At 35.7% G+C, this 20,753-nt stretch overlaps 1 long non-coding RNA gene across 1 annotated transcript in view; it reads left to right on the top strand.

Annotated features, from left to right (window-relative positions):
• Positions 1-18,222: 18,222 nt before the first annotated feature.
• Positions 18,223-20,753, top strand: part of LOC123001449 (uncharacterized) — an 84,648-nt gene continuing 82,117 nt past the window's right edge. The window contains exon 1 of the long non-coding RNA XR_006410356.3: positions 18,223-18,519. This is a non-coding gene — a long non-coding RNA (uncharacterized LOC123001449). The remainder of the gene's footprint in view (positions 18,520-20,753) is intronic.

Genomic DNA, 20,753 nt, shown 5'->3' with positions numbered 1-20,753 from the left:
CCTCATCTAGTATATTTCATAAATTATCCTAATATGTCTGTGTCTCCAATTTTCTCTTTTTAAAATTTGGGTGGAGGGGAGGAGTCCAAAATGATAAGTTATAATCAAATTGATTAATAAGGTGATTCAGTTCTTCAACAAATGTTTGCACTCTAGTATTAACAAAACTGAAAGATAAATTATTTTGTTATTGGTTTCTTTCTGCTAGCTTGGGATTCATTTCTCAATTGCATAGGTTAATAAATTCAAATTAACATATCATTCTTCAGTGAATCAGAAAAGATATATTTGAAAGGATGCCCCATTAGAATAGAACCCTTGATTTTCTATGGGTGACATCTAATTAAATGAATAATTTATTTACCTATGTGATAGACTTTAAGACATATATTCTATACTATAAAAATAATTAGTATATAATTTTAAATTGTGTTTTTTAAAGTTCTAACATTAAATTTTTAATTTGTACAAATAATAACAAAAGAGAGAACATGATATATCTTTCCCAATTATATCATAGTTTTTTTTGGTCTTCTAGACCCAGTTTGATAAGTTTGACTAAGTTACACAAGCTTCATAACAAACACAAACTGGTATTTAGTTTTAGCACACTTTTATGAGTGTGTTTTGCAGTTGTGTGTATGTATAAGATAGGGGTTATTTTACTCTGGGTATCTAATATTTTTGCTAAGTTTTTGAATTTAAGGTAGGTTGAATCACTTAAAATACTTGTTCCCAGTATCTTCATCTCATTGCATATTTTGCAATGTTGCATTTTGTTCCCTGTGAGAAGTGCATTTGTGGAGTTGCAAAAATTTGTAGAAACTCCAGAAAATTTAGATAAACATATTAAATTGAACAGTTAAACGATCAGAATATATTTTATATTTTGTCATCTATTTTAGAAACACGTTAGTTAGCAATAGTTAGGTGCTGAGTGAGATCATTTGTATCTGCCCAGAGTTTTGACAAAGCTTACAGTTAGGTTTCATCAGTTCAGGCCAACTGCCTTCCTAAGGGTTCTCTGATAATCAACATTTCACAAAAAGCCACACTTCCAGTATCTACACCCATGCCCTCTACCCCAAACAACATGAAAATGTATCTGGGGAGAAAGGCAGCGTCAGCTCTGAGGGAGTGTTTGAAGAGAAAAGTACTTCCCAAAAGAATAGCTGCCTATGGGATGGACTGACATTTCTTCCCCTGCATGGCCATGTGCTTACTCAGGAGGAGAGGGTGGAAAAGAGGGCTGTGCCTGCCTCATGAAGCTGGGGTCTACCCTTCATGTGTGTGCTCAGCGGGGTGAAAGACTGGAGGCATCCTACAGACAGATGGCCTAAGAGGGACAGCCCACAAGGCGGGGCACTGTGAGCTTATGGAGTTGGTAAGGAGTCTGTCTTGTGCCTGTCCCCCCACCCTGCCCGAGAGCCAAGCCCTTGGAGCATGGGAGAGGAGTTGCCATGGGAAAACAGACCACATGACTCCAGCTGCTCCAAGACTCAACAGGCACAGGTCCTGCCTTAGCTGGTGGAGAGAAGAGATTTGAATCGAATAGGAGACTGGGGTTTTCATGAAGTCCTAAATAATTAAAGTGACTTTTTTGTAAAGAAGTATGACCAAGAAGCTATAGAAATAAACTGAGATATTGTTAAGGAAGTGAGCTTCCTTAGGTGGTGGTGGTGGTGTTCAGTATATCAGAGATGGGACAGATTTTGAAAAACAAACAAGCTAACTTCTCACCCCCTTTCACAATTGACCCTCTCCAATAAAAGTGTTCTATATATGTCATATTAAATACATTTTTACTGTTAGTATTATGTCCAGTAATTGTCATGTTGCCCTTTTGTGGATATGGACTCTGCTTACTTCTGTCATATCATAGACAATGTATTTACACTATAATCCCAAGTGCCAATTTCCAAATCTTATCCGGATAAGAGGTATTATTAAGGTAAAATATAATTTCATATAATTTATCTTAATAGCAGCATTTTATAAAATATTCGTAGGACCCTTGCACAATTCTTACCAAAAAAGACCTCTTTCTCTTTATGGTTAAGCGTTGATAGCTTCCTTAACTGTGAAATGGACGCAGGGATAACTGTCTCCCCATATCACAGAAATTCTGAGGTAATTAGAAGTACTCTAACATATTTCTCATTATCATTATCAGTATTATCATTATCTTGGAGAACACTAATAGACCAATAAGAGTTTGTCTTATTAATAGATGTCAGGAAAGCACTCCTTAGAGATAATTGCAGTAGGACTTTTAAAAGATATTTCTTCTCCATTCTCCAGCCTGTCTCTGAGGCAGCTTCTTCTGCTCAAATATAATCCAGAGTTCTTTATTTTTAAAAATCTGGTCATTGAGATGAGCATTTCGGATCTTGAGGCACATGACAGATCATGTAGTCCAGTCTCCTTCTTTCACCAGTGCCATAGCTATAGGATCAGGTTGGCCTTGCTGGTATTTTATCAAAGCCAGCCTTTGTCCTCCTACACCTGCATATTCTATTGGTCCTCCATCTGTTCTAAGCCATTTCAGCTTTGAGCCCCTTTTAGTACCCAGCAGCTCACTCCTAGAAGACCAGGCACAAAATCCTGACTTGGGAACCTGATATTTGTAGAAATAAATAAAGTACTCCCAAATGAGAGAAGCAAAGTTATTCAGAGCTTGCCAGAGCAAGGTTGTCAGCCACCGTTACATGCATTTTGGCAGAGAATCAAACACAGACAAGAGGAAGTGGGAAAGCTTTAGACTGGGCCAAAGGAAAGACTTCAGGTGACCCTTGATTGGAGGCTGTTGGCATGAAAAAGCTGTAGGCAAAATGTTTAAAAGCAGGAAGCATAGAAAACAAGAGGAAGGTATGGGATTAGTTAGGATTTTGAGACATCTTTTGCCAGGTTAGAAAGTGTGGAGACTATCACTGAACAATGTACGCAGGGAAGTAATAATCAGGTTTGCCCTGTGACATAATCACTCTGTCGTAGTGAAGAGCACAATGGGAGGCAGGCAGAAAGCCTCCAGAGAGTGGCCCAAGAGTGACCCGATGACATAATTCACATTTTACCCACCCCTTCTCCCATGGTTAGAACCATGAATACATTTACTAAGGTGATGGAATTTAAATAAATGATATAAGTATAACATAAATTTAAACTTTGTTATTAAACCAAGAAGACAATAAATACAACTTAAATGAAAAAATAACTCCACATATTCTGCCATGTCATGATTTTTCCATTTCCATTTTCCCCTTCCTTGTTCTTGCATATTTTGCATCTAATCTGTTGTTGTTTTACCGTATCTTCCTTCTGTGTAACTCCTCTCTGAAATCCAGAGGGGCATCACTTTTCCACAAGCCAAAGGAACAAGATCATCATTCCTTGATGTCCTTAAATAAATGCATTAGTCAAAATGACAACCTCATTGGCAATCAATAAAGACATAGAAAAAAATGGCTGAAGCAAGTGGTGAGTTCAGAAAAGCAGTCTAGTTAAACAATTGCTCACCTAACTGAACAAGATTAATAGTGATTGATTTCAAGTACACCTTACAGAGCATATTTGTCTAACCATTCATCCATTCCTATCTCCTTTCTACCTTTCCCCTTTTTCTCAATGTCACTTTTACTGATGACTAACAGATTTAGTGAAAGAGCTAATTATAAAGTCTTACTTTCTCAATAAAACTGAAGTTTCTAAATATATTAATATCAGTGTTTATCTGTATTGAAGAATTTTGTACTTTATTTTTTAAAAAAGATTTATTTATTTGAGAGAGAGAGAGCACACTGCGCACGCGAGCACATGAGCAGGGGGAGGGGTAGAGGGAGAGGGATACAAGCCGACTCCCTGCTCGGTGGGGAAGCCCCTAGGCAGGGCTGGATCCCAAGACCAGGAGAGCATGACCTGTGCTGAAGTCAGCCACTTAACCAACTGAGCTACCTGGGGGCCCAAGAGTTTTATACTTTATGAAAATATTACTTAATACTTGTTTGTACTGAAAATACTGTAATTCTATAAATTACCTGATTGAAATATCTTGAAGAAAATGAAAAAGGCCCTCTCTACCATAACTTCATTCCCAATTCATCTCACTTTTATGCACATCTAAAAAGCCATCTTTTCTAAAAATACTTTTCTGCTTTGGTCATCTTTTCTTTTTTTTTTTTTTTAACACTTTCATTTATTTTCAGAATGAGGTATATATGAGAGGAAGGTGTCAGTAATAACAGCCAGGTTTTTTGTTTGGGTAAGTGAACAAATAAATTTGAGGTTGTTTTTTATGTAGCAAAATCTAGGGAAAGCTGACTAGTTTGGGTATGACAAATCCCATTGTCTCAGATAAATTTCACGGAAAAGTAAAATATTTTGGTTCACAGGGAATAAGTTGTTACTGAGATTTTGAGTTTGAGGCACCTGTAAAGTGTTCAAGAAGTGTTACGCAACCAAATTTGGCTGGAGGTATAGATGTAGGAATATCAGAAGATCCTTGATAGTCTTGTTCATGGAAATTGTATCGAGAAGCAAGAAAGAAAGTAAAAGACAGAACCTGATATTTAAGGGCCCCTAATCAGAAAAGAAGCAAATGGGAAAACAACCAACAATGGCAACAAAAACTAAAACAAAACAAAACAATAACTAAATGGGAATTGATACAGGCATAGAAAGCAAACCAGAAAATGCGGCTAGGGGAAGAGAGAATGTATTTCAAGAAATGGGGGAGAAACGGCTTTTGTTTTTAAGATAAAGAACTGAAAACGTTAATTTCAGTTACAAATTACCGTCTCAGGGCAATTCCTACCTACACTTAGAGTCCTGGCTTCTGACCAGGGTTTTACATTAAGCCAGTATGTTGTTTGTGGAATTTTATCTTGCTTGGCTATAAATCTGATTCTTTTTTGATTCTTTATAATACAGACTTTACTGTTATTATGAAATATTGTATGCCTTTGACATACATGACTAGACCCTCTATGTGTGTGTTGACATGCCATAGAGATGAAAGTATCTGAGAGAAACGAGAGTGACAAATTGGATGTGTGTGTGTGTGTGTGTATAAATTTAATACCTATGAACATATTTTGTAACATTCACAGAATAGAACTTAAATTATTTACAGTTATCTAGTAATGGAGAATGTTAGAAGAAGGTAAATTTTAACATGTTTTAGGGTAACAATCGTGAGAGAGGAAAATATCTATGTAAGGAGCTATAGAGATAGAAAGATGGAATCAGCTTCTATTTAAAGGCGATAATTTCATCCTTATCCATGAAGTGAACTTATATATGACAAAATAGATTGGTCCCCATAAATACAACATTATGTAAAACCATAATTTACATCAGGTTAAAACACGCAGGCAGTTTTAGAGTCCATAAGAAATTAAGTAGCGTCCAAGTATTATTTACCCCGTGTTTGCCATACTAAATTAGTATTTATGTTAATCTAATTTATAAATCAGAATACTCACCACTTAGAAAAATATATATTATAGTAGATTTATGTAATATAGTATCAAAATTATTTTTATTTTAGTTTATTGGCTTTTCTGTAATTCATATATTGCAAAGTGATTTCTATTTAAATGAGTCATCAAAAGAGAAAGAGAGTTTTGTTTACATTGGGGTTTCCATGAACATACTTTCACTTTCCAAAACACTGATGTGGAAAACTCTGCTGTATTCTAGTTGATCTCTGCTGTCTTAGTGACATTAAGGGAACAAACCAATTTTTGCAGTGACAAGGACAAAAGAAATAAAGAGTAAAATATATTTATGTGGAGAAAAAGCAAAGCAAAACAAAACAAAGACCAAAACTTGTTTTCATTGTTTTTGTGTCAGTGTGAAATTTAAAGAATGAACTTGCTTTGTATGTGGAGAATATGTTTGAATGTGTCTCACTGTACTAGATGAAACAGAAGAAATAAAAGAGAATAAGAGGAACTATGTAATAATGCTAGTAGCTTCTTCTCTGACCTTGGGCAAGTCGCTTAACCTCCTGGTGACTCAGCTTTCCCATCTGTAAAACTGAATGGTAATTACCTCATTTATTCTGCACTCAATAGGTTGCCATTTGTATGAGCCTTGTTCAGCATCAAGGACATTTCTTCAAGGCTTCCTTCTTTTCATTGCCTGTCTATTTTTCACAATTTAAATAACGATTAATGTGATCACTATAACAAAATGGGGAGGGGGGGAAGCATCCGTTATCTACTTTTGCTGAACAATAGCTCAGAGTTAAGCCATGCCTTATACATTTTCCTGTGTGTACAAGGTTGTGAATGAAATGCAGGAGACAAAGACTAGAACAAATCACGTTTAAGTGTCAATAATTACCTACCAGTTATTTCTTAGTGATTTCTGTATTTTAATTCAGTTCCTAAAATATTTATAAATTCTCTCAAATCAGAATCAAAGCCATCAACGGAGGGGACACCATCTGTTGTTCATGCCCATTTTTACCCAATTTTTTTTTCAGTGTTTATTCGGGAGGTCAACTACTTACCTCACTCTTATACTTTGGAAAAATGCAAACAGATGTTCCATTTTTCTCTTGCATATCATCAGTTCTGACTAATGATGGTAAAGTTCACGTTGGTGAATTTTCCCTGGCCCACATTATATCTTCCAAATAACTTTGAGTCTCACTAGCATCTTGACACCACTTTTATCATTCAGTAAACACATTGATTACTTGACAAAGAAGACTTCAGCTAAATTGAACATTTTTAAGATCGATTTAGACACTGTCTCACTATTAGAAGAGCTAATGCAATTTTAAGCACTTTATTTTTCTCACATCTGGGATGCTGGCCTACAAACACACTTTAAACCAGAGTACAAAAATCTTCAGTGATTCTTACAACCCAGAATCCACAGTTATATTACAATTAACAACCATAATCACTAGCTCCAGAAATGTGTACAAGCAATATAGGAACACAATGTTTAGATTTAATGTGTAATTAAAATCTTTGATAATTGTGCTTACAGATTTGGACATCCAAGTAACACAGTGAAGTGCTTAACTAGAAAATAATTTAATAGGAGGAGTTGAAGATTACCATATAGTAAAAGTGGTATTTCAAATCATAGAGGCTTAATATTACACAAATCAACTATAAACCATGAAACTTTCTTGTTGGACTAATAGAATACTGTTGTGATGCACATTCTCAATTTAAAAAAAAAAAATTTAAATTTCACAAATGTGTATTTTTTTAAATTAAATACTTATAATAAAACACCACAAATAAAATAATGTTATAGATTTTTGTGTGCCTCCTACTGTATCAGACATGCACTGTTAAAAGCTTTCTTGAACACATGGTATAATGAACGTCTATCCATTGTGCTAGTTTTCCCCAAGTGCAGTATCACCAAACCTTTCATCCTGTAATAGACATCAGCTTTTCTCCAAGTTACAACAATATTTTCCTTATTGTCTTTAAAAGCCCTTGACAAGTCTTGTGGAAGGGTTTCCAGCTTTTGCTAACAGTCCCTTTAAGTCTCTTGTAGCTTCTGCCCTCTGCTTCATCCCAAAAGCAATGGCATATGGTGAGGATATTTGGGGAAAATCCCTCTTCCAAGTATTAGATTCTTCTTGGGGTCTCTATTTCTGCATAGCAAACTATCCAGACCTAAGTGCTCTAAATAACAAGTTTAAAAATTATATTTCGTGTTTTTTCTACGTCAGGCATTTAGGTAGAGCTTGTGTGGTTAAGTCTTCTGCGCCATGTGACATCACATGAGAAAATGTGGTAGTGTTCACTTGGCAGATGGGCTCAATTGCCAGGTACACAGTGTCTTCAGTCATATGTCCAGTGGCTTGGGAAGGATGCCTGGAAGGTTGTCTCAGCTGGAACTGACAGAGCCTATAGGTTTTTGATGGAAACAGGGTACAGCTCAGGGACCCAAAGGGAGAGTTAACAAACTACCAGCCTGTCCCTATAGCCATAGCAGCGGTTAATTCTCTCCTGGTAAGCAAGCATTTAGCTACCCATAAAGGATATGAGTAATGCAATAAAATGGAGTTACTTGGAATTGTAGTCAGTTGTAAAGGGAAAATAAATAGAAAAATAAATAACAAATCTTTGCCACATTAAGGAAGATTTCAAAGAAATGGAAGTGCTAAAGAATAGCAGTACCCATCAACAAACAATTTCTCCTATAAGGTATTATAGTAGAAGAAAGATACATATTTAAAGCAGTCAGTTCTGCCTCAACATCAAGAGAAGCTAAATTTGATTCAATAATGTACCAATCAGGGTTCCAGTGGAAAAAGATGCCGTAACTTCATTAGGATGATTTGAGGAGTGTTTATTAGAAGGACTATTTACAAAGATGTGTATGAGGATTAGGGAGATCATGAGGGGTAATAAAATAATCTAGGAACTTAAGAGTAAAGATGCAATTCCTTTTAGTTCCAGAAGTGACAGAGAGAGGAATGGCTACCTGAGAACTGTAGATAGGACACCTTCAATGGAGTTGTGCACTGTGTCCAAGGGATACAGTCAGCCTGAGGTGCACACCTGGGGAGAGCTGTGGAAATATAAAACAGCCTCATCCCCCATGATTGTCTACTTGATTCTTTATTGGCCAAATCCAACTGAGAGCCAGAGAATATGGATAGCCTATTCAATCTGATCATAAACAACAACAACAAAAAAATCAGACAAATCCCAATTGAAGTACATTCTACCTGAATAATATTGTCCCCAAATACCAACGTTATCAAAAAAGAAGAAGAAGAAGAAGAAGAAGAAGAAGAAGAAGAAGAGGAGGAAGAAGAGGAGGAAGAGGAAGAGGAAGAGGAAGAGGAAGAGGAAGAGGAAGAGGAAGAGGAAGAAGAAGAAGAAGAAGAAGAAGAAGAAGAAGAAGAAGAAAGAAGAAGAAGGAGGAGGAGGAGGAGGAAAGGTATGAGACTGTTGGAGCCGAGAAGACCCTAAAAAGACATGGCAACAGAATGTGATGTGGTATTCTCGGTGGGATCGTGAAGCAGAAAAAGGACATTAGATAAAAACTGGGTAAATGTGCCTGAAGTATGGGCTTTAGTTAATAATGATGTATCAGTATTAGTTTACTAACTGTACAATATGTACCATACCAATGAAAGGCATTAAATGCTATAGGAAACTTTCTATTCCACATCTTTGCGATTTTCGTCAATTTAGAATTGTTCTAAAATTAAAGTTTATTAAAAGACAAATTTTAAACATTTTCCCTTTTTAGTGTTTTGGATGTTATTGTCACCTACCTTTGAGTGAAATATACCTCCCATTCCATTTGTAAACATCAAGCCACCTTGAAGGATAGAATATGCCTCCAAATCTCAGTAACTCTCAGGAATATCAGTTGGTTCAGGTATTTTTTGTTCTAGTCCCGTCACCTAATAGAGTGCCTGATATGTGGATGGAACTCAAATTTTAAAGTAACCTTTTAAGTTCATAAATACTAAGGATGTATCCATGGTTTGAAACAAGTCATTTTTCAGGGATTTATAACTTTCCTGATATTCAAGAATGCAAAGATTTTAACATGAACTAATTTTTTTATGAATTTAATAGTAATTATAAGGTATTGAACTACATAGAGGACTTCACCGAAAAGTTGAAATGTATATACATAAGGTATAACTTGTAAAAAAACAAGAAAAAAAAAAGAACAACAAACAACAAAGAAGTCACCAGTTTTTATCAGCATGTGCAAATATGAATATTTGGGCTGTGTTGTCTAATTAATTTACATTGGCAGCATGCCCCATTGTGTGTTTAGATTTGCTAATGCAACAACTAAATGCATTTTGCCAGTTCTTGTGAAAGTTGACAGACATCAGATAAATTAAACCGTGCTACAGACAAAGCTTAAATAAATACTGTACTGTGTTAAAAAATAATGACTGTAATGATTATCCCAATAACACTGAGTAAAGGAACTCATCGTCGTCTTTTGGAGTCTTAAACCGACTGTAGGAGCTATGGAAAGAATCCATTTCAGAGAGAGAACGGATAAAGGCAATATATTTTAACACATTAACTCTCAAAACAATCTGTTAACGTGCGTGTGTGATTGTGCCACTGATTGTTCGAGCTCTCTTGCTGGTATTCTGACATGAGAATTGTTTAACAAGTATCCTGGGAATTAGAGGGTATTCCTCAGTAGTTGCATATGGCCTTCTCTGCTGCATACATAGCAGTGCCTCTGCATCTCCAGCCTGACCTAGCATTAACTAAATTGGATGTCAAGTGTGTCAGCATGCTTTAACTGCCAGTGACATTGCTCTGTGGGCTTCTGAGATGAAAGACAAAATACCCTGAAAGGAACAGGATACAGGATTTAAAGAAGCAGGTGGAATGCACAGGATTTGTCTTTTATTTTTGGATTTATTATATTCTGATACTTTAGTGCTTTATTGAAACAACTGCTGTAAGCTCTCCATCAAACAGGGAATTAGAGGCATGCCTTCATGCATAGACACACACAGACTCATAGAGCAGAGCCATTAAAACGGTGTGCTGGAAACTTGCAGTCCTGTTTCTTTTAGATTGAATTTCATAGTAGGTACCTACAGACACCTAACTAAATTTTGAAAAGTGTTATCATAGAAATGATTTTCCTTTATTTGTAATTTCCTAAATAGCGGTAACATTTAAAAACAGGGCCACAGATATAACTATTATCTCTTTTTAATTAAAAAATGTACCCAGGTTTATTATAGAATGAAATTTAGTGTACCCATGTTATAACCATAAAATAAATAAAACATTTTAAAAATCTACTCATTTCTTGTGATAGAAATGCTATTTCTTTATAAAAACTGGTCAGTGGTCTCATCTGGATTTGATTTCACCCTGTTCCTGAACTATGGTTTAATAATACTGAATGAATAAATTCTTGAATTTTAATCCATTTTTAACACCCATCTGAAACTATGTCCACTTCAGTCAGCTTCTCTGGATTTCTCCAGATTTTATTAGTGTTATATTTATAAGTTCTGTTAATGTTTCTGGCCTATGCCATGGTATGCTCATTTATTATATATATTGTTTCTATTCAAGGGAGCATATAATCTAATATGGAAGGAGAAACAATATATATAATAAAGTGAAAAAAATAAATTGACACGGAATTGTAGCAATCATTATTGGACACTTATCAATTACCATCATCCCCCTTCCATAGTCACCGAAGTCCAAATTTTTATCAGGCACAATTACCCAGACTAAAAGACCACATTTCCCAGCATCTGTTACAGGCTAGTGTGACCATGTGTTAATGTCTCAACAACGAGATACCAGAACAATTTACGTGAAGGGCTTTCTGGAAATCTTTATATTAGGACATTATTCTTCCACTCGGCTGCCTAGAAGTCTGTGGTGATAGCTATTGCTTTAGCAACCATTCTGAAGCAAGAGGTCTAATTGAGGGTTTTAGAACAGGAAAGTAGGAGCTGGAACCCTAAAGATAGTAGCAAGTTTCTATAATGTCCAAGATACCCAACCTTAAATTTATTTTTTGAGATAAGGTCATATTTTGTTTTAGCCACACTAATATTGTGTGTTTTCTTCCAATATATAATCAAGCCTAATCCTAACAGAGTAAGGGAGAGGGATGGTAGCACTTAGCATTTGACTCTAACAAATTACACAACCACTCAGTGTTTTCTTCTGCATAACTTTAATTCTTTTATTTGTCAAAATTATATTCTTAAAGTACAATGAGTTTGCACATAAATGTGAATCACTTAAATAAATGAAACAAAATTTGACAAAACGGTGAAGAAAAATAGACAAATCCACAATTATAAATGCAGATTTTAATACTCTTCTTTCAGTAATTGAAAATTAATTTTGAGAGAAAATCAATAAGGAATTAGAAGATCTGAACAACACAATCACACTTGACCTAACTGCTTTTTTCTAGAACGTGATACTTAAGAAAGGCAGAAAGCACATTCATCTTAAGTACAAATGGTAGATTCCCATTATTAACTGCATACCAGATCATAAAACATGTTTTATTAAATATGAGAGACAAATTCAAATATTCAAATATTTCTAACTGAATGAAGAATAAATCACAACGTATCTACACTAGTGGGAAGGAGTTAATAAAGCAAGGCTTAGAGTGAAATGAACAGCCTTAAATGCTTATTTTTGAAAATAATAAAGGTCTAAATTAAATATCTAAAGTAAATTATATCCCATATAAGCAGAAAAAAGAAAATAGCAATTATATATATATAAATATATATATATCTATATTTATATAAATATATATTTATATATCTATATTTATATAGATATATATTTATATTTATAAATATATAATATTTATATATATATTTACAAATATAGATATATATATATCTATATTTATAGATAGATAGATAGATGATAGATAGATAGATAGATAGATAGATAGATAGATATCAATGAATACAGGTGCCTGGGTGGCTCAGTCAGTTAAGCATCTGCCTTTGGCTCAGGTCATGATTCCAGGGTCCTGGGATTGAGTCCCAAGTTGGGCTCCCTGCTCAGCAGCAGCCTGCTTCTCCCTCTCCCTTTGCTGATCCCCTTGCTTGTGCTCTCTCCCCAACTCCCCAGCAAATAAATAAATAAAATCTTAAAAAAAGAAATCAATGAAGAAAATATAAGATAACAAGTCAAAGAACTGATGCTAACAGGAAAAAAAAAACATGAATTTGTTATTTGCTTGAAAAATTCAATAGAATTGATAGAATTCTAGCAAAAGAGATCAAGAAAAAAAGAATACATGTTACCAATATCAGATGTGAAAGAAGGGATATAACTAAAAATCATATAGATATTAAAAACATAGTGAGAAAGTAATGTGAATAAAATTAGATCAATGAATTGAAAACTGAGATGAAATTAACACATTTACTTAAACATATATATTACCCAACCTGACTCAAATAGAGAAAATTAGCTTAGCCCTCTTTATACTAAAAAAATTGAATTCCTAATTATAAACCTGATACACACACACACACACACACACACACATACACACATGCACACACCCCAGGTCTACATGATTTGACTATGTGATTCTATCAAATTCTTAAGGAAGAAATGATAACACTCATGTAAATCTTTTCTAAAAATAGACCAAAAAAGAAGGAAAACTTTCCAGGTCACTTTATTAGGCCAACATTACTCTGAGAGCAAAACTAATCAAAATCATTATGATAAAATAAAAATACAGAAAAGCATCCTTTATGATGATAGATATAAAAGTCCTTAACAAAATATTAGCAAATGGAATCCAGCAATATATAAGAAAGGGAATGTACCATGACCAATTGGTGTTCTTTCCAGGAATATAAGATTGGTTTAACATTCAGAAATTAATTAATGCAAGTTGCTATATAAATGAATAAAGGAGGGAAAAAATGAACAACTTATTAGATTCACAGAAAGCATTTAAAAATTAAACCATTAAGATAAAACTTCTCAATAAATTAAGAAGAGAGGGGACCTTCTCAAATTGATAAAGATTATCTATAAAAAACTTACAGCTACCATCAAATTAATGGTAAAGGTTTGAATTCTTTCTCTATAAGATTGAGAATAAAACAAGAATATCTGCTCTGATTATTTCCATTTAACATTAAAGTAGAAGTCTTAGCCAGTGCAATATGGCAAAAAAATAAGAAAAAGGAAAAGAAAAAGCATGCATACAAATTGAAAAGGTAATGCACGACAGTCTATTTGCAGATGACATGATTGTGTACAGAGAAAATCTGAAGAAATATATACAAAGTCACTAAAACTCATAAGTAAATTTAGCAAGGTCAAAAAGCAAAAGTAAATTATATGTGTATATATTTTTTTTAACTAAATAATGAAATACAGTATATCATTTACAATATCATCAGAAGAGATGAAAAACCTAAGAATATGTTTAATAAAATTTGTGCACGACTGGTACAGTGCAAGTATAAAATATTGCTGATAGAGATTAAACAATATCTTCAGTATGTATGTGATTGGGAAGACACAATATTGATCCAATGTTCATTATCTCAAAAATGATATATAGATTCAATATAATTTCAATTAAAATTCTAACAGAATGTGTTCGGTAACATCAAGTTGATTGTAAAATTTATTTGGAAAAAGGCAAAACCTAAAATAGCCAAAATAAATTTTTTAATAATTTTATTTATTTTTCATCATGAGAAGTGCACTCTTTCATCCCCGTCCCCTATTTCACCCATCCCCTTACCCACCTCACCTCTGGGAACCATCAGTTTGTTTCTTGGTTTGTCTGTTTTTGTTTTTGATTCTCTTTTGCTTGTTTGTTTTGTTTCTTAAATTACATATATGAGTGAGATCATATGGTATTTGTCTTTCTCTGGCTGACTTGTTTTGCTTAGCATAAAACTCTAGCTCCATCCATGTTGTTGGAAATGACAAGACTTTATTCTTTTTAATGGCTGAATACTGTTCCACTGTGTATAAATACCACATCTTCTTTATCCACTCATCAATTGATGGACACTTGGGCTGATTCCATAGTTTAACTATGGTAAATAGTGCTTCAACAAATATAAGGGTGCATGTATCCCTTTGAGTTAGTGTTTTTGTATTTTGGAATAAATACCCAATAGTACAATTCCTGGATTGTAGGGTATTTCTATTTTTAAATTTTGAGGAACCTGCATATTGTTTAACACAGTGCCTGCTCCAGTTTCCATTCCCACCAACAGTGCACAAGGGTTCCTTTCTCACCACATCATCTTCAACACTTGTTTCTGGTGTTGATTTCAGCCATTCTGACTGGTGTGAGGTGATACCTCGTTGTAGTTTTTTTTTTTTTTTTTTTTTAATAATTTTTTATTATGTTATGTTAGTCACCACAGTATATCCTTAGTTTTTGATGTAGTGTTCCATGATTCATTATTTGTGTATAACACCCAGTGCTCCATGCAATATGTGCCCTCCTTAATACCCATCACCGGCATATCCCAATCCCCCATCCCCCTCCCCTCTGAAGCCCTCAGTTTGTTTCCCAGAGTCCATAGTCTCTCATGGGTCATTCCTCCTTCTGTTTACCCCCCCCTTCATTCTTCCCTTCCTTCTCCTACTGATCTTCCTGCTATTTCTTATGTTCCTAAAATGAGTGAAACCATATGATAATTGTCTTTCTCTGCTTGACTTATTTCACTTAGCATAATCTCCTCCAGTCCCGTCCATGTTGCTGCAAATGTTAGGTAATTGTTCTTTCTGATGGCTGAGTAATATTCCATTGTATATATGGACCACATCTTCTTAATCCAGTCATCTGTTGAAGGGCATCTCGGCTCCTTCCACAATTTAGCTATAGTGGACATTGCTGCTACGAACAGGTTGCAACCTCTTTGACATTGGTCATTGTAGTTTTGATTTGCATTTCCCTGATGATGAGTGATGTTGAGCATCTTTTCATGTGTCTGTTGCCCACCTGGATGGCTTCTTTGGAGAAAAGTTTGTTCATGCCTTCTGCCCATTTTTCAGTTGGATTATTTGGTTTTTGGGTATTGAGTTGTACCATTTTTTTATATACTTTGAATAGTAAACTTTTATCCAATATGTCATTTGCAAATATCTTCCCCCGTTCAGTAGGTTGCCTTTAGTTTTGTTGGTTGTTTCCTTCACTGTGCAGAAACTTTTTAATTTTGATGTAGTCCTAATAATTTATTTTTGCTTTTATTTCCCTTGCCTCAGGAAACATACCTAGAAAAATTTTGCTATGGCTACTGTCAGAGAGATTGCTTCCTGTGCTCTATGCTACTGTCAGAGAGATCGCTTCCTGTGCTCTCTTCAAGGGTTTTTATGGTTTTAGGTCTCACATTTAAGTCTTCAATCCATTTTGAGTTTATTTTTGTGTATGGTGAAAGAAAGTGGTCCAGTTTCATCCTTTTGCATGTGACTATCCAGTTTTCCCAATACCATTTATTGAAGAGATGGTCTTTTCCCCATTGTATAGTCATTCCTTCTTTGTCTAAGATTAATTGACCATTTAATTGTGGGTTTGTTTCTGGGTTTTCTGTTCTATTGATCTGTGTGTCTATTTTTATGCTAGTACCATACTATTTTAATTATTACTGCTTTGTAATATACGTTGAAATCTGGAATTGTGATACCTCCAGTTTTGTTTTTCTTTTTTCAGCCAAAATAACTTTTAAAGTGAACAGCAAAGTTGGGGAACATAGAGTGCTTTATTTCAAGATATACTATAAAGCTACAAGAATTAAGACAATGTAGTATTGGCATGACATACAGATCATGCTGGATAATTTGATAACCTTCACCTTTATCACAGCAAAAAAAAAATTACTTTGAAATAGAACATAAAGCTAAACTTAAAAACCTAAATCCTTAAAGTTTCTTCTGAAAAATGCATAAGAAGAAATGTTTGTGACCTTGGGATTGGCTATGACTTCTTAGGTAGGACCAGGAAGCACAAATTGTAAAATAAGAAAATTTGTTAAATGGACCATATAAAAATTAAGAAAATGAGGGGCACCCGGGTGGCTCAGGTGGTTAAGTGTCTGAGTGTTGATTTTGTCTCAGGGTTGTGAGATCAAGCCCCACATCGGGCTCCACGCTTGGCATGGAGCCTACTTGGGATTCTTTATCTCCCTGTCCCTCTGCCCCTCAACCCCATCACTCTCTCTCTCTCCCTCCCTCTCAAAAACAAAACAAACAAAACCCCAAAATTAAGAAAAATGGGAAGGTAATGAAAAGACTAGGAGAAATTCATATATTATAAATATAAACGTTGTGAACAATTAATAAGCACATAAAGAAAGCTGTCAACCTTATTAGTCATTGGGAAAATGTTTATTAAAGCCACAGCGAGATACCACTTCAGAACTACTATCATAGCTGATGTAAAATAAATTCATAAAACCAAGTGGTAGAGTGAATTTTGAAGAACAGATAGACTCATGCTTTGCTTGTAAAATGTGAATTTGTCCACCACTTTAGAAAAGTTGGGCATTTTAGTATAACATGCAGATATCATATGGTCCACCAATTCAATTCTTAATTATTTATCTAAAGGAAATGAAAACATATGTTCATGAATGTTTATTGCAGCTTATTTCTCATAATAGCCTTGAATTCAAATGAATCTAGTGTCCATCAACAGCGAATTAACAAATAAATTGTACCCCATAAATGCAATGATATATTACTCGGCAATAAAAATCAACAAGCTACTGATACACACAATAATGTGCACATATCTCAAAATGTTACTGAGAGAAAAAGAAGCCAGAGAGAAAACAAAGTATGATTCCATTTATATGAAATTATAGGAAGACCCCAAAATCACCTATAGTGACAAAAATCAGACCCAAGATTGCCTTAAGTTAGCAGCATTGAGGAAATTGACTGAAGAGTCAAGAACATTATTCTGGGATATAAGAAATATTCTGTCTTAATTATGGTGGGAGTTATACAGGTATATACTTTCCCCAAAGGCACTGCACTGTACTTTATATATGGGTATATTTTATTGTGTATAAATGATGCTAACAAAATTGATGAAAGATTAATAATACTTTGAATTATGTATCCTATGCCTATTTGCATATTGTGTTTGTGGGACAACACATTACTACTGGCTTCACCAATATTCACAAAGTTTTACCCTGACATGTTTTAAATCATATTCTTTATAAATATTTATGACTTTATTTTTATTTATTTATTTTGCAGTTCACCTCTCTTCTTTAATGTAGTTTTGTGTTTTTTTTCCTTCAAGTTCGTGTGGCTCTTTGAACAAATTGTCAAATACAGTTGACCCTTGAACAACAGAGGTTTGAACCGTGCAGGTCCACTTACAGGCTAATGTTTTTTTCCCCTGCAGAAAGCTTTATTGTTTCCATTTGGCCCACAGCTTGGGAGAGGGCTCCAGGGCGGGTGAAAGAGCTGCCTAGTGGCTTCAGGGAGAAGCTCAGGCAGAAGCTCTGATACCAGAGGGATGACAGAGGGGCCGCTCAAGAACGAGCACCTGGGCTTAGGAAGCTTCTAGTCGTGCTTGGCGGTGAGCTCTTCTAAGATGCACTCTCTCTGCCCACGCTGGAGGCCAGCCCAGCTTGTGGAGGTGAGTCAGGTGGTCGCCATGTTCTTAATAAGTCCGCCCCGCCCCGCCCCGCCCCGCCCCGCCCCGCCCCCGCCCCGCCCCCGCCCGGCTAGGAAGTCGTTCTCCAAGAAGTCACAGAGATGCAGGTCTACGCGCGGCAGAGCCCAGGGCATGCGGAGCTGAAGGTTTAGTCTCCTCTAGAACGGCGGCAGCTTCCATGCCATCCCCGGTTTTACCCTCACCCGTCTTGGGACAGTCTGCATGTTCTGGAGGAGGGAGCGGCTGCTGTGCTGGTTTGCATCTTTAAGAGACGCTTGGCCCCCTTGTACTTCTCCTCTGCCAACTCAAGGAAGAAGTGCCCCCACCGCGCTCCAGAGCTACATGACAGAAATAGAAGCCCAGAGAGAGGTAGGTGTAAAAGGCCCCCAGGTGCATGTTGACCAGGTGCTTGACTACGGCCCCCAAGGTGGCGGAATAAGTCTGACAAAATTCTGTTAGCATATGGTTGGTTGGAAGTAAGGAGCAAAGCTTTTAAAAAAGGAGGGGGTGGGGTTGTTGGCTGCTCTGGAGGCAGAGGGCAGCCGAGAAAATGGTTTGGAGGCTTGCAACAGAAAGGAGGTTAGAGAGTGGTTGGAGGCTGAAAGAAGGGCCATCCCTGGGTCAGTTCTGCCAAACACTGTTGAAGCAATGACAGGCCCACAGGACCCTGGACTCACTGACAGGCTGACTTTTTACAGTACATTGCTGCTAACACACTCTCTTACAATTTTCTTAATAACATTTGCTTTTTTCTAGCTTTATCATAAGAATACAATGTATCATACATATAAAATATGTTAATTGACTGTTTATGTTATTGGTAAGGCCTGTGGTCAACAGTAGGCTCTTAGTAGTTAAGTTTTGGGGCAGTGAAAAGTTATAGGTAGCTTTTCGCAGAGGTCAGTGACCCTAAGCCCCAGGCACTGTTTAAGGGTCAACTGTAATTGAATACTTCATGTGTTTGTAACTGTAACAAATAGCACTGAGGGTGGGAGAGAAGTGAAATAATCAAAGACAGCCCTCATGCTTAAAAATGATTGTGTTGCTTTCTTTCTGCATGAAACCTACAACCAGATTGTAGTTACACATGCCAGGTGGAATTGAGGTGCAGCAATCAATAAGCAAGATGAGTTTCACAATCTTGTACTTACCCATTATTGAAAGACAAAGCACCTGGAATAAATGGTCACAGCCTTGAGTATCCTTTTTCTTTAATTAAGTGACTCCCTTAGAAAAAACTAAACCTTTCACCTACCTTCTACTTCCCACCCCTCGTGATTTCCAATTCCGTTCACCACTAATAAGTCTGGTTAACCTATCAGGCTGCTTTTATTTGGCTAAATTTTCTAGATAATTGATTTCCTTGTGAACAGACTATAATTAGAAGTGTAAACTACTGGAGTAATATTAGTCTGTGGTGTATTTTGTATGAATAGGTGCGTGGTTAAGAAATTGCTTTACATCAAAATGAGCTTTCATTGTTTCTTTTCTTTCTTTCTTTTTTTTCCTTTTTAGTGTGAATGAAGTGTTACCATTCACCCTTAACTACCAAGAATTAGTTTCTTTATGAAAGGAATAAAGGGACTAGGGGTGTATGTGAATTGTTTCTGGAGAAGAAAGCCCTCTAGTGACTTTGTTAGTTCTATAAGTTATGTCCTAAAAATCATTGAGTAGATAATACTTCAATCATCATTTTTTTACAGGATTGTAAACAGAGTGTCAGATAAACTATGTGGACGTTGTATTTACGCATACATATGCATTTTAGGATCCACACTTAGGTTGAAAGAAAGTTGTAGCAGATAGAAGAGGTCACATTGCAAGTGTAACAAATAGGAAAAGTCACAAAATGCAGAACTAATTTGAAGAAAATGAATGATTGATAGTGCAATCACTGTGCAAATAGCTAAGGAGAAACTTGGGAAGCAAAAGGGCATCAGGACAATGGAATGTATTAAATAAGAGTGGAAGTGGTGGTTTAATAAGTGTCAGTGTGGTAGATACTCATGTAGGAGAAACAAATGATTAGAATGCACAATTTCAATGAGGACCATAAAGTGTTCCCTGTGCATACATTTGTAACATGTATCCAGAATTGGAAATAAATATCATAAGAAATGTTTACTTTAACATATTTTATTGTAACATAGTTACAAAATAATGAAATCCTTTAAAGTTAGATATTTGACTGTTGAAAATAACTCAACCATTGACAGTACCTACCAGTTAGTTGATATCTACAGTTCTTCTACTTGCCAATACATTAGCACAAAAAATCAACCAAATCTCCATAGGATGGGTTCATAAGTTAACTTTGAATTATAACCTTAGATCAAAACAGACTTTTCTTTCGTTTGACCACAACGTAACCAAACCAGTCATAGTTTTCTGTTGGGCATAAATCTATTTAAAAGTAGCTTCCTGGGGTGCCCGGGTAGCTCAATCAGTTAACCATCTGCCTTTGGCTCAGGTCATGATCCCTGGGTTCTCAGATTGAGCCCCACATCAGGCTCCCTGCTCAGTGGGGAGCCTACTTCTCCCTCTCCTCCCTGCTTGTGCTGTCTCTCTCAAATAAATGAAATATTTAAAAAAATAAAAAAGCA

Source organism: Ursus arctos, unplaced genomic scaffold (genome assembly GCF_023065955.2).
Source record: "Ursus arctos isolate Adak ecotype North America unplaced genomic scaffold, UrsArc2.0 scaffold_15, whole genome shotgun sequence".
Lineage (NCBI taxonomy): Eukaryota > Metazoa > Chordata > Mammalia > Carnivora > Ursidae > Ursus > Ursus arctos.
The sequence above is the reverse complement of the archived record's forward strand: the minus strand, read 5'-3'. Positions and strand labels throughout refer to the sequence as shown.